The following is a 13787-nucleotide window of genomic DNA, read 5'->3' as shown; positions in this document are numbered from 1 at the left end:
CTTGCACCAGGAAATTGTCCCCTACATTTTCCAAAAACTTCCTGGATTGTCTGTGCACTGCTGTATTGCTCTCCCAGCAGATATCAGGGTGATTAAAGTCTCCCATGAGAACCAGGGCCTGCGATCTAGCAACTTCTGCTAGTTGCCAGAAGAAAGCCTCGTCCACCTCATCCTCCTGGTCTGGTGGTCTATAGCAGACTCCGACCATGACATCACCCTTGTTGCTCACACTTCTCAACTTTATCCAGAGACACTCAGGTTTTTCTGCAGTTTCATACCGGAGCTCTGAGCAGTCATACTCCTCTCTTACATACAACGCAACTTCCCCACCTTTTCTGCCCTGCCTGTCCTTCCTGAACAATTTATATCCATCCATGACAGTACTCCAGTCATGTGAGTTATCCCACCAAGTCTCTGTTATTCCAATCGCATCATAGTTCCCTGACTGTGCCAGGACTTCCAGTTCTCCCTGCTTGTTTCCCAGGCTTCTTGCATTTGTGTATAGGCACTTAAGATAACTCATCAATCGTCCCTCTTTCTCATTATGAGACAGGAGTCCTCCCTTCTTGTGCTCTCCTGCTCGTGCTTCCTCCCAGGATCCCACTTCCCCACTTACCTCAGGGCTTTGGTCTCCTTGCCCCGGTGAACATAGTTTAAAGCCCTCCTCACTAGGTTAGCCAGCCTGCTTGCGAAGATGCTCTTCCCTCTCTTTGTTAGGTGGAGCCCGTCTCTGCCTAGCACTCCTTCTTGGAACACCATCCCATGGTCAAAGAATCCAAAGCCTTCTCTCCGTAGCCTGCATAGCCATTCGTTGACTTCCACGATTCAACGGTCTCTACCCAGGCCTTTTCCTTGCACAGGGAGGATGGACGAGAACACCACTTGCGCCTCAAACTCCTTTATCCTTCTTCCCAGAGCTACGTAGTCTGCAGTGATCCACTCAAGGTCATTCTTGGCAGTATCATTGGTGCCCACGTGGAGAAGCAGGAAGGGGTAGCGATCCGAGGGCTTGATGAGTCTCGGCAGTCTTTCCATCACATCATGTATCCTAGCTCCTGGCAAGCAGCAGACCTCTTGGTTTTCCCGGTCGGGGCAGCAGATAGATGACTCAGTCCCCCTGAGGAGGGAGTCCCTGACCACCACCACCCTCCTCCTCCTCTTGGGAGTGGTGGTCGTGGAACCCCATCCCTAGGACAGTGCATCTTTTGCCTTCCAATTGGAGGAGTCTCCTTCGGCTCCCTCCCCTCAGATGGGTCGTCTAGTCCACTCTCCGCATTAGTACCTGTAGAGAGAACATGGAAACGATTGCTCACCTGTATCTCCATTGCTGGTACATGGACGCTCCACTTTCTCCTTCTGGAGGTCACATGCTGCCAAACCTCCTCACAATCCTTCTGTCCCTGCTGTGCCTGCTCTGAATCTTCAGAACATTGTGGCCGTAGAAGCATCTCCTGACGTCTGTCCAGGAAATCTTCATTTTCCCTTATGTAACGCAGAGTCGATACTCGTTTCTCCAGCCCTCGAACCTTCTCTTCCAATATGGAGACCAGCTTGCACTTTGTACAGACAAAGTCGCTTCTGTCCTGTGGAAGAAAGACAAACATGGCACAACCTGTGCAGGTTACAACAGCTGATCGCTCACCTTCCATATCACCTTCCTCTTACGAGCTTCCTCAGCTGTTGCAGGAACTACTCAGAGAAACCTGCAGATGAAAGCCTCAGTGAGCTCTCCCCAGGTGAACTCCCAGGCAAACTCCCTCTGTTAGCCTCTGCTGTTCGCCGCTCCCTCTGCTGTTCGCCGCTATCCAGAACCCAATGGTTTGAGCACTCACCTGAGAGGTGGGTGTGACGGGTTGGATCACAGAAACCCCCTTGGGAGCTGCCACCCGATGTGCCAAGACTACCTCTGCTTCTGTTTTCCCTGCCAGCTCAGGACTCCAGCACCCTGTCTTGCTGAGCCAGACACTCCCATCTGGCTCCAACACAGACCCAGGGTCTGAATCACTTGTCCCAAAGCTGCAAGTTTACCTGAAAACAGCTCACAGTAGTGTGCTTGTCTTTAGCACTCAGATGCCCAACTCCTAATGGGGTCTAAACCCAGATAAATCCGTTTTACCCTGCATAAAGCTTATGCAGGGCAAACTCATAAATTGTTCGCCCTCTATAACACTGATAGAGAGATATGCACAGCTGTTTGCTCCCCCAGGTATTAATACATACTCTGAGTGAATTTATTAAATACAGACAGTAGGATTTAAGTGGTTCAAAGTAGTAACAGACAGAACAAAATAAGTCACCAAGCAAAATAAAATAAAATGCGCAAATCTATGCCTAATCAAACTGAATACAGATAATCTCACCCTCAGAGATGCTTCAGTAAGTTTTTCTCAGACTGGACACCTTCCAGGCCTGGGCACAATTCTTTCCCCTGGTACAGCTCTTGTTGCAGCTCAGGTGGTAGCTAGGGGATTCTTCATAATGGCTTCTCTCCCTCTCTGTTCTCTTCCCCCCTTTATATATCTTTTGCATAAGGCGGGAACTCTTTGTCTCTCTGGGTTTCCACCCCCCCTCACTGGAAAAGCACCAGATTAAAGATGGATTCCAGTTCAGGTGACATGATCACATGTCACTGCAAGACTTCATTACTCACTTGCCAGCACACACATATACAGGAAGACTCACAGGTAAATACAGCCATCTGCAGACAATGGGAGTCATCAAGATTCCAAACCATCATTAATGGTCCACACTTTACACAATTACAATAGGCCCTCAGAGTTACATTTTATATTTCTATTTTTAGATACAAGAGTGGTACATTTATACAAATCAGATGATCATACTCAGTAGATTATAAGCTTTGTAATGATACCTTACAAGAGACCTTTTGCATGAAGCATATCCCAGTTACGTTACATTCACTTATTACCGTATTTTCTCTAAAACTATCTCAGTTACATTATATTTCTTATTATCAAGTTTTTATAAAACCATATAGACTGCACAACGTCACAGTGGGAAAGCCCTGTTCAAATCCCTTCATCTCATCAGGCAGAGGGGGTATTGAAGTGGAGGCTCTTATGTCCTGGGTGAGTTCCCTAACCACTGGGCTAAAGGTTATAAGGGAAGCCTCTCCCTGCTGTTTTGTGTGGAGTTGGATGTGCACCAGTGCTGTTCTTGCAAGAAACAACTTAGGTGCCTAATTCCAAGAGAGTGTTCCTGGCTGTGGATCCCATCCCAAACAGAGACAGACACCTCCGTCCATCCCCAGTTTAGGGCATGTTCTACACTACAAATGTTTGCCAGTTCGATGTTTGCCAGTTCAAGTTACACCAGCATAAAGCCACCGCAGTTACTCTATTACTTGTGCACGTGCATACTTGGCTTCTTGGTGTTGTGTGTACTCACCAGGAGTTCATGTTTTGGTGCACTGTGCAGTGCATCATGGGTAGGAATCACAGGGTGCAACTCTCCACCATTCAGCAGACTGTCTTTTGGGAAGCTTTGACAATGGCTGATGGGGCAGAAACAAGTTGCGCAAGGTTGACTGGAACTACAGGGTCAAGTTCCCATCATCCAACTTTCTCCACCCCAGAATGTCAGCACTAGCCCATATTTTTTGCACCTATTTTGAAAATCCCATGAAGCTGCGTGGGGCTTGTCACTGTCTGCTATCTCTGACAGAAGCATGGAGCTTGCCCAGCTGTGCACTACTGTCATGAGCATTGCAAGCACCGGACACATAATCCCAGGTATTTGCAGAGCTGCAAGAAGAGCCACTGGGAACATGACCATTTCCTAGAGGGCAGATTGCTGTGGAACATTACTAGAGTCAATTCAGGATAGTTGGTGGAGTTTCCAGTGAGCTGCAAATGGTGGGGCTCCACTTCTGGGCCTGAGAAACTAGCACTGACTGGTGGGATCGCATCGTAATGCAGGTTTGGGATGATAAGCAGTGGCTGCAGGGGGATGATAAGCAGTGGCTGCAGAACTTTCAGATGCACAAGGCCACATCCTGGATCTGTGTACCGAGCTAAGTCCCACTGCACATAGATGCCAGAATGAGAGCTGCACTGACAGTGGAGAAGTAAGTGGTGATAGCACTGTGGAAACTTGCAATACTGAATTGCTACCAGTAAGTGGAAAATCATTCTGGACTTGGAAAATCCACTGTGGGGGCCGTTGTCTTGCAAGTGTGCAGGGCCATCCATCATCTCTTGCTATTCTTGCCAATGTGCATGACGTAGTGGATGGATCTGCAGCAATGGCGTTCCCAAACTGCAGTGGAGCAATAGATGACATGAACATCCATATTTTGGCACCAGACCGCCTTGCCACAGAGTAGACCAACAGAAAGAACTACTTTTCTATGGTTATTCAAGCATTGATGGATCCCCAGGAATGCCACGTCAACATCAGTGTTGGCTAATCAAAGGAGGGGCATGACACTTGCATCTTTAAGAACACAGAACTGTTCAGAAAGCTACAAGCAGGGATTTCCTTTCTTACCGGACAGATTACCATTGGTGGTGTTGAAATACTGGGAGACCCACCTAGCTCTTACTCCCTTGGCTCATGAAACCGTACACTGGGCACCTCAACAGCACCAAGGAAAGATTTATCTACCAGCTCAGCAGGCATAGAATGATAGTTGAATGTGCTTTTGGCAGATTGAGGGGTGCTTGCATTGTTTACTCACTAGATTGGATCTCAGTGAGAAAAACATCCCAGTGGTTATAGCTACCTCTGTGTCCTACATAATATCTGTGAAGCAAAGGGGAAGAAGTTGTCGCTGGGGTGGAGGGCAGAGGTGGAGCAGCTGTCTGCTGATTTTGAACAGCCAGACACAAGGGCTATCAGTAGATCTCAGTGCGGAGCTATACAGCTTAGAGAGGCTTCGAAGGAGCACTTTAAGAGCAAGCTACAGTAATGTGTTGTGTTGTACTGTGCTCTACTTGGCCCTGCAGTTGGGGGCCTGTTTGGAATTGTGTGGTACTTGGTGCACATCTACAAATATAACACTGACAATGCACATATTAATTCTGTGGTGCTTACTGTACATTTTATTATTATGACAGTGTGTTTGTCTCTGATCCTATGAGCTGTGTCACAGTGTACGATAACAAGTAAGTGGGGGCTTTCACTAGCCAAACAGTAGCTTTATTGTGTAATCATAGAAATGTAGGACTGGAAGGGACCTTGATAGGTCATTTAGTCCAGTCCCTTGCACTGAGACAGGACTAAGTATTATCTAAGCCATCCATGACAGGAGTTTGTCTAACCTGTTCTTAAGAACCTCCAATGATGGAGATTCCACAACCTCCTTAGCTAATTTGTTCCAGTGCTTAACTACCCTGACAGTTAGGAAGTTTTTGCTAATGTCTAACCCAAATCTCCTTTACTGCAGTTTAAACCCATTACTTCTTGTCCTGTCCTCAGTGATTAAGGAGAACAAGTTATCACCCTCCTCTTTATAATGACCCTTTATGTCAGGGGTGGGGAACCTTTTTTCTACCAGGGGCCATTGATCCACAGGAAAAATCAGTCAGGGGCCACACACAGCTCCGCGAGTGGGGTGGGGCAGAGGCTTGGGGCTTCCCGAGCCAGTGCTCATGGCTACAGCCCGGGGGGGGGGCATGGAGGCTCAGGGCCTCCCCATGCCTCTGGGGTGGCACCAGAAATGAGGGGTTCAGGGTGTGGGAAGGGGCTCCAGGCTGGGACGGGAGGTTGGGGTGTGAGAGGAGGTGAGGGCTCTGGCTCGGGGTGTGAGCTCTGGGGTGGGGCTGGGGATGAGGGATTTGGGGTGCAGGAGGGGAGTCTGGGCTGAGGCCATGGGGGATGGACTGCGGGAGTGGGCTCAGGGCTGGGGCAGGGGAATGGGGTACATGAGGGGTTGTGGCTCTGGCTGGGGGTGTGAGCTCTGGGGTGGGGTCAGGACATGGGGTTGGGGTGTGGGAGGAGGTTTGGGGTGCGGGCTCAAGGTGGGAGTTTGGGTGTGGAAGAGGGCTCAGGGCTGGGGCAGGAGGTTGGGGTGTGGGTGGGGGTGCGGGGTCTGGGACGGAGTTAGGCTATGGAAGGGGGCTCAGGAGTTGGCGTGCAGGTGGGGGTGCACGAGGGGGTTCCAACCTGGGGCAGAGGGTTGGGGTGCGGGAGGGGGTTCAGCACTTTCCCCAGGTGGCTCCCAGTTGGTGGTGCAGCAGGGCTAAGGCAGGCTCCTTGCCTGCCCTGGCTCCATGCTGCTCTGCTCCTGGAAATAGCTGGCATGTCTGGCCCCTAGGCGGAGGGGCCAGAGGGCTCTGTGCGGTGCGGTTCCCGGCCAATGGGAGCTGTGGAGCCGGCACTGATCGCCCATTCGCTGAGGGACCGCAGGGACATGCTGGCAAGCCAGTGCTCATGGCTCCACTCCTGCTAATACATCCCAGAATGATGTTTACCTTTTTTTGCAATAGTATTACACAGTTGACTCATCGTTAGTTTGTGATCCACTATAACCTGCAGATCCTTTTTGCAGTATTTCTTCCTAGGCAGTCATTTCCCATTTTGAATTTGTACAATTGATTACTCCTTCCTAAGTGTCGTACTTTGCATTTGTCCTTATTGAATTTCATCCTATTTAATTCAGACCATTTCTCCAGTTTGTCAAGATCATTTTGAATTCTAATTCTGACTTCTAAAGTGTTTGCAACCCCTGTGAGATAGTATCAAAAGCATTACTAAAGTCAATATATATCACATCTACTGCTTCTTCCCTTTCCAGAAGGCTTATTATCCTGTAAAAGAAAGATACTAGATTGGTTTGACATGATTTGTTCTTCACAAATCCATGTTGGCTGTTACTTATTACCTTATTTTCTTGTAGGTTCTTACAAATTAATTGTCTAATTATTTGCTCCATTATCTTTCCAAATACTGAAGTTAAGCTGATTGGTCTATAATTCTCTGGGTTGTCCTTATTCCCCTTTATATATATATGTATTATATTTGCCCTCTTCTAGTCCTCTGTTATCTCTTCCATTCTCCACGAGTTCTCAGAGATAATCACTAATGGCTCAGAGATCTCTTCAGCCATTTCCTTGAATATTCTAGGATGTAGTTCATCAGGACTTGCTGACTTGAAAACATCTAACTTGTCTATGTAATTCTTAACTTGTTCTTTTCCTAGTTTAGACTCAGATTCTATGCCATTTATACGGATGTTCTCTATGTTAGTCATCCAATCACTGCTAAATTTTTGGTGACAATGGAAACAAAAAAGACATTTAACACCTGGGACATTGATGTATTTTCTACTATTGTCTTTCCCTCCTCATTGAGTAATGAGCCTACCCTGTCCTTGTGTGACTGAATGCCTGGGATGGACTACACTGAGAATGCCACACTCAGAGGAGACTGCAAGAAACAGCGGACAATTCCCAAAAATGGGTGGTTTATTTATAATTAGATTCACCAAATCAGTAGCAAAAGAGCTTCTGTGGCACCACACTGGTTAACAAGAAGCCAAATGCAGTCTCCTTTAGACATTCCAGCCCTTGGTTCTCATCCAGACAAATTGGTCTAATATAGTGAGAGGTTACTGAAAACCCAATTCACCATATAAGAAGTTCTACCAATCCCAAGGGATCAGACACTTATGCCCATGTCACTATATATCTCAGTGTATGTATGTATCACACTGTCAGCCAATCCTTAGTCTAAAGGTTTATTAATAAAAGAAAATAATAGTTATAAATGGTAAAAAGATCATATACATACAAATGATTGCAAAATCCTTACATCAGGTTTGTAGCAGTGATGGAATAGACTGTTGGCTTGCAAAAGTTTCTCTGGTAACTTCCAAAAGATTGGAAGGTCCTCAGTCCATAGTTCAAAACTCTCCTTTTAGTTTTAAATCCATAGTCAAGAGAATTGGAGCAGGAATGAGGCAAAATGGAGATGTCACAGGTGTCTTTTATATCCTCTGCCATGTGCGTGGAAATATATTGTCACAATCAAAACCCAAGGCCCCTGTATATGGAAAATTACTGACAAAGATGGAGTCTGAGGTCACATGTCCACATCACATGACCTTACATATTTTGCTGAATCACAGGACTGGCCATTGGCTCTTTGCTGTCTGTGACATCCTCAGGAAGAGCTATCTGGAGAGGTGCATCTTCTTAATGGCCCATCAAGTTTGAATAGTCCATTCACAATGGATGGGCAAGATTGGATGTACACTACCTTGTGGGTGTCACCCCAAAAACAAACACATTGGAGATACAAATGCATAGCCAATATTCATAACATCAGATACAGTGATGATACATGGATTTAACCAGGATAATCATACTTGATAGATTGTAACTTTTCCATTGACACTTTACATGATACACTTAGTATCAAGTTTAGTGCAATTGTACAAGAGTGGTCGCAACAATGATATAAATGCTCATCTTCAATCATACAACATCACACCTTGGTCTTCTTCTTGTTTCTTATGTATTTGTGAAATGCTTTGTTCTTACCCTTTATGTCCCTAGGTAGTTTAATCTCATTTTGTGCTTTGGCCTTTCTAATATTGTCCCTACATGCTTGTGTTGTTGTCTTTTATATTCATCCTTTGTAATTTGAACTAGTTTCCATTTTTTGTATGAATCTTTTTTGAGTTTCAGGTCATTGAAGATCTCGTGGGTAAGCCAGGATGGCTTCTTACTGTACATCCTATCTTTCCTATGTATTAGCATAGTTTTTGTGCCCTAATAATGTCTCTTTTAAAAACTGCCAACTCTCCTGAACTCTTTTTTTCTATTAGATTTGCTTCCCACTGGATCTTACAATTCTCTGAGTTTGCTAAAGTCTGCCTTCTTGAAATCCATTATCTTTATTCTGCTGTTTTTCCTCCTGCCATTCCTTAGAAACATAAACTCTATCATTTCATGATCACTTTCACCCAAGCTGTCTTACACTTTCAGATTCTCAACTAGTTCCTCCCTGTTTCTCAGAATCAAATCCAGAATAGCCTCACCCCTAGTTGCTCTCTCCACCTTCTGTAATAAAAAGTTGTCTCCAATGTATTCCAGGAACTTGCTGGATAATCTGTGCCCTGCTGTGTTATTTTTCCAACAGATGTCTGGGTAGCTGAATTCCTCCATTACTACCACATCCTGTGTTTGGATGATTTTGTTAGTTGTTTAAAAAAATCCTCATCCACCACTTCTTTCTGATTAGGTGGTCTATAGTAGACCCCTACCATGACATCAGCCTTTTTACCCCTTTTAGTCTTACCCAGGGATTTTCAACTGGTCTGCCTCTCACTTCTAACTCAACCTCAGTGCAAGTGTATACATCTTTAATATACAAGGCAATACCCCCTTTCTTTTTTCCCTGCCTGTCCTCTCTGAAAAAGCTATATCCTTCTATATCAATGTTCAAGTCAGGTAAATTTTCCCACCAAGTTTTTATGTTGCCAGTCATATCATAATTGTGATTATTCACTAGTATTTCTAGTTCTTCCTTTTTATTCCCCATAATTCTCGCATTAGTATACTGACATCTAAGATGTCTATTAGATTTCCCCTCTATATTCCCTCTTGTCTCTGCTTTGTTCCTGCTGTGACTGAATGAAAACACTTAAAAAAAAAATCCTGTGCAAATACGAAAAAACCTTAATAAATTCATGGAACAGAGTTTAAACAAGGGAAATGGACAGTCATGTCCATCTGTGACTCTCACAGGTCAGTGTATGTAAAGCCATGGTTGTTCTTAATGTCCCCCTGTGTGGATTGGTAGGGATAGGGTTGATGCCCTGATGCCACGTTGAAAGTTGAGGGAGCTGGGGGAGGTGCAATATTGGAGTTCTCCATGGACTGCAAATGAAAACAAGTTCAAGATAGTTGAATCTGTAGGTCCACAAGAGTCTGCAGCATCTATGTTTGCTGCAGGAGAAGGCATCTCCTTCTCTGACTCCTGGGCCTTTCTCCTGTCTGCTCTTTCCTTCTCCATACAGTCTGTAATATTCATCTTCCAGGCCCTCTGGTCATGGTCTGATGCAGCACTGGTTTGCAGGGTCTTGCTGAACAGGTTATCCCGAGTCCTCTTCTTTCTCCTCTTTCTCAGGCTCAAGTGTTCCGCAAATATGAAGGGGGAACCCCTCCAAGCCACACCAGCAGCAACTGCAGATAAAACACACAGAGGCATGTTATCAGTATAGTCGCAACAGAAAGCAAACGTTAAGATTCAGAATTCCTTCCCTTTGGCTCCCCTGAAGTTTTAAGCAAAACATGCTTTGGACACTTCTGCTTTGGAGTGCTTGTACATGGTGCCACTCACAGCACCAGCCACGAGGAGTCTGTCCCACTGGGGTGAGGGAAATGAGAAGGGTCTTGCTCAGTTGCATGAAACTATGAATATAAAGCAATGGCACTGAGTATTGGCACCATTTTCCACTGGCAGCGATAATTTTAGCAGATATTTCATTTCTGAGGGTAACAAAGGCACAGAGAGCACAACTGGTGCTGGTCTCCTGAAGCTGCCCCAGCTTGTATTCTGTTAGCGTGTTTATTGCAATGGTGCCTACCAAAGTTATTGCTGACTGGTGTGGAGGAAGAAATAAGGCTGCCATCCCTGGAAACCTTTGGGAGAGAATTGCAGAGTACCTCCAGGAAAGTTTCATTGAGAACTCTCAGGAGTATTCAAGGGACATTCCTGTGTACATATCCAAACTGCTTCTCATGGCCCACCCACCTAACTCTTCTAGGGAAAAGCAGATAACAACTCTCCCTCGTTTTGTTCTACTCCTACAGTTTTGTTCAATGTGTAAGTCTCTTTGGGGATTTGGCCTTAGTTCTTTATCTATCGAAAGGTTGTACAGTGTTACTTTTAGCCCCTTAAACTTTTGAGCATGAGGTGATCCTTTAGATGGGACCCATGTTTTCATGTGTTTGTAAGGCCACAGACCTGGAAGTAACATACCTTATGGCAGAACATACCTTAATCCATATTCTTTTGACCTAGAGTCCCAAATGGAGTACACTCCAGGCACTCTTCCTTCACTACCTCTTCACAGAAGTTGCAGTTTATCTCTGTCCAGGGTCCTAAATGACATTCTAAAAGCAGTCCAATTAAAGTTATAGTCTGTGATCCTGATAGTGTTAGCCTATAGATCAGGTATACCCCACACATGGGCTCAATACAGGGGTAACTGGGTGAAATAATGGCCTGTGATGCACAGTAGGTAAGACTAGATGATTTAATGTTTTTTTTTGGCCTTAAACTCTACAAATCTATGAAATTATGAAGAAAGATGTTTCATTAAATATCATCTCTGATGAGGTTATCCCCATCTATTATGAAATGTCCATTCTGTTTTAAAGTCATTCGCTGTTATAATCAGTTGCCCTGAGTAAAAGTTCTTATTTGTTCTCCTGTAACCTTTATTCAAATGTTCCTTTGAGGGTACTGACACTCAGATTGGGTGTTTCACCTACATTTACAGCATCCCCTCCCTGTCTCTTGGCCTTCAGAGGATTGCTGTGGAAGACATATTTCGACAGCTAATAAACCTCCTTTCTAACATTTCCTGTTCGTGACTGAAGATGTTAGTTTAACAGACAGCTCATTGTCTGCTTTGCCTCTTAGTTAAAAGAAATGGGACTCATAATTCTTAGACTACTCTCTTAAAATTAATTCTGCTCTGTGTCAAATATGAATTACTGACAGATTACAACTAATGTGTCACAATAATTTAAGCATAAGCAGAGGACTTTTCTGTGCAATTTGAGGTTGAAGGAAATAAATGACGTAAACTAAGAAAAAGAACTTGAAAGAGGAATGTTCAGCAGCCAATCCGAATCACCAGCTGAATGTGCATAGAGGGTATGAAGCATCCAGGGTTCAGAACTGAGGTAAGCAGCAGGATTTTGAAATAGGAAAACTCTAGAGACAACTAGAGAAAGGGCCAGGTTGTGATCAGTCATTTGGAGACAAGAGGCTGCTTTACCCCTCACTTCACAAGGGCTGACCACAAATGCAGTCCCTCTAAGCAGGGACTACTCACCTCCTCCATCCTGAAGGAAGGTAAGAGGGGTGAGGAGATGACACGTGGCCCCACACTCACCTCCTACAGGCACCCTGGGGAACTACAGGAGAGATTTCTTCTACAGTTCTCTTCATTTCTCCACCCAAGGGCAGAGCAGCTCCACCCCAGAAACCCCTACACTGGGCTTTGCACAGTCTAGCTTTGAGACTTTAAAGGAAACTAAGGAGACTCTCAAGAGTTGGAACAACTGTGCCTGGTTATGTGTGTATCTCTTCTGAGACAGAGATTGCTATAGAAGAGTATGTGTAAATCAGAGAGATCACACACGTTATAGCTTGTGTCGGCTGAGCTCATTTCATGCACTGGGGTTCCTTGCATTCCCTCCCTCCCCAAGTACAAGCTCCCTGGGCCACCCTCCTGCCAGTGATTCCCTGAAGCTCCCTCCAATCGCCCCTTGCCAGGGGTTCTGTATACTCCCATTTTACCTACCTCTCCATTCTCCCACCCCATACCGTGTGCACTCTGATTCCAACTTCCCCCCATGCCCTTCATCCCACCCAATGCCAGGGGCTCTATGGACCTCTCTTCCTTCATAACAGGCTCTGCCAATCTCCCCCTGCCACCAGGAGCTCTGTGTGCCCCATCCCATTCCTCTCCCCCTCTATTCCTAGGTGCCCTATTCTTCCCCCATGCCTGGGGATCTGCGTGCATCCCCATTTCCCCTTCCCCTCATTCCTGCCATTCCTCCCTTCCCTCTACACTAGGGTCACCCAATTTTCCCCTGCCAAGGAGTCTGTGTGCCCCATTCCCCCTCCTCCCCTTTCTACTTCCCCCTTATGCCAGAGACTCTCTGTGGCCCCCTTTCCCCATTCCTGGGTACTCCATTATTCTCCCCACCCTGTGGCAGGGGCTCTGTGTGTACCCCATTTCCTCATTTCTCTCCAAACTCATCATTACCCCCCATACCAAGGTTACCCAGTCTCCCCATCACCGTAGCAGAGCCCCCCCATGCTCTCCCCATGGCTGAGGCTCTATGTGACCCCTTCTCCCTATATTCCCTCCCCCTTATGGTGGGGTTCTGTTTGCTCCCCTAAAGAGCTGGCAGAGGCTTCATGTGTCCCCCATTTTCCCCCTTTCAGTTTTCTGATTTCCCCCCAAAATCAATGAGGTTATGGCACTGATGCCTGATATTCCCTGAACTTTTTGAATTCTTTGGATGCATTACACACAGACAGAGAAATTCTGTCAAGTTGAATGTAAAACCTCAACTAAGGGGAGCTTATGACATCTGCACAATATCCTGATATGTTCCAAAGTAAAAAAATTAGACCGGACATCTAACTTTATATAATTATTTTCACTTTCAACTCTTTCCCAGTTACTAAAATTAAAATGAAAAAATTAAAGTTTAAATGTAAAATCAAAATTATAAATTGAAATTAAAATGAACAAATTAAAACTTCAGGTGTAGAATTCCTGTGAATATCTGCTTTTATTAATAAATTACACATGTACTACCAGAAAGTCCTGAACCCAGGAGAAATAAGTTGCAATAACTTCCAATTGCTTCAAGTATGAATAGTATATTCCACGTAACCAAATTCTGCTCCTAATGTGTGTTATAAAAAATTGCAAGTTAAAATAAATGCAAAAATGACTTTTAATTATTTTATTTCTAAAGACATACACAAAAAATCCTTCTTCCATTGTGCTGTACACTATCCTTACTGACTAACACAGTAATGTGACTGATCTTGTTCCTGTCCTTCAT

This window comes from Chrysemys picta, chromosome 2, assembly GCF_011386835.1.
Source record: "Chrysemys picta bellii isolate R12L10 chromosome 2, ASM1138683v2, whole genome shotgun sequence".
Taxonomy (NCBI): Eukaryota; Metazoa; Chordata; order Testudines; family Emydidae; genus Chrysemys; species Chrysemys picta.
This window is presented reverse-complemented; position numbering follows the sequence as displayed.